At 32.3% G+C, this 1620-nt stretch overlaps 1 non-coding gene across 1 annotated transcript; it reads right to left on the bottom strand.

Moving 5' to 3' along the window:
• Positions 1–531: 531 nt before the first annotated feature.
• LOC143402639 (U6 spliceosomal RNA) lies at positions 532–636 on the bottom strand. Its single transcript, XR_013091721.2, has one exon. It is a non-coding gene; the product is annotated as a U6 spliceosomal RNA (small nuclear RNA).
• Positions 637–1620: the final 984 nt, after the last annotated feature.

The raw sequence follows: 1620 nt of genomic DNA, 5'->3' as shown, positions 1-1620 counted from the left end.
CCTAGGAGTAGAATTTCTAGATTCATATAATAATAACTCTATGTTTAATATTTTGTGAAACTACTGAACTTTTTCACAGCAGCTCCTCCATTTCACAATCTCACCAGCAGTGAGTTTCCAGTTTCTCCTTGTCTTCATTGTTTTTTCCTCTACTCATTGTTATACTCTGGCTTTCTTATTTTAGCTGTGTTAGTGGGTGTGAAGTGGCAATCACATTAATGTTTTGATTTTATTTCTCTAATGACTAATGATTCTGAGGATCTTTTCATGTGCCTATTGGCAACTTGTAGAGCATTGGGAAAATGTCCACTTAAGTCCTTTGCCCATTTTTAATTGGGTCGTCTTTTTTTTTTTTTTTTTTTGGTATGTTTGTTGACTGGAAATAGTTGTTATAATTAATTTTTGGATACAAATCCTTATATCACACACACACACACACACACACACACACACACATAACACACATATATATATATAATTTGAGTATATTTTGTTTTAGTACCATCCTTTGTGCAGACTTCTCTCTTTTTTTTTCATATGGAACACTTCATAAATTTGCATGTCATCCTTATGCAAACCATGCTAATCTTCTCTGTATGATTTCAATCTTTGTATATATACTTCCAGAATGAACACATTTTTTCTTTCTTTATGATGTCCTTTGAAATATAAAATTAAAAAATTTTGATGTTCAATTAATCTAGTTTTCTTTTGACACATCCTTTTAGTGTCTTGTCTAAAAAAAACTCTTGCCTAGTCTAAAGTCATAGTATTTTCTATTTTTCCGTGTGATTTCCTCTTTAGCCCACTGATTAACTGTTTGATATTTAATTGCCACACATTTATAAATTTTAATAATCCTTTCTCTTATTGATTTCTGATTTTTAAAAATTTCTGATTTTATTTCATTGTACTAGACAACATATTTTGTAGAATTTCAATCCTTGTAAGTGTTTGAGGCTTGTTTTACTTTCTACATATGGTGTATACTGGAGAATGTGTACTTGAGAAGAATGTGTATTCTGGTGTTTTATTCTGAAGTGTTTTTTACAAGTGTGTTTGGGATAACTGGTCAAGTCTTCAGTTTCCTAGTTGATCTCTGCCTACTTGTTGTATTCATGAGGGGATATTTGAATTTCTAATGATGATGATGATGATTTTTTATTTTAAATATATCTTTTTTTAGTTGTAGTTGAACACAATACCTTTATTTTATTTATATATTTTATGTGGTGCTGAGGATTGAACCCAGGGCCTCACATGTGCTAGACAGATGCTCTACCGCTGAGTCACAACCTCAGCCCCCCAGTGATTATTTTTGAATTGCCTGTGGTTCCTTTCAATTCTGTCAGTGTTTTTTTTTTCATACATTTCAGAGTTCCATTGTTAGATACATACAGTTTTATGATGGTCATATTTTCCTCCTGGGTTGTTCTTTTTATCATTATAAAATATGGATTTTTGCTGGGTGCAGTGGTGTATACTTGTAATCACAATGGCTCCAGAGGCTGAGAAGGATCCTGAGTTCAAATCCAACCTCAACAATTTAGTGAGGTGCTAAGCTCAGATCTCTAAATGAAATATAAAAAAAGAGCTAAGGATGTGGCTCAGTAGTCAAGC

The sequence above is a fragment of the Callospermophilus lateralis genome, chromosome 6 (assembly GCF_048772815.1).
Source record: "Callospermophilus lateralis isolate mCalLat2 chromosome 6, mCalLat2.hap1, whole genome shotgun sequence".
NCBI lineage: Eukaryota > Metazoa > Chordata > Mammalia > Rodentia > Sciuridae > Callospermophilus > Callospermophilus lateralis.
Note: the sequence above shows the minus strand (reverse complement) of the source record. Positions and strands in the feature narration are given on the sequence as shown.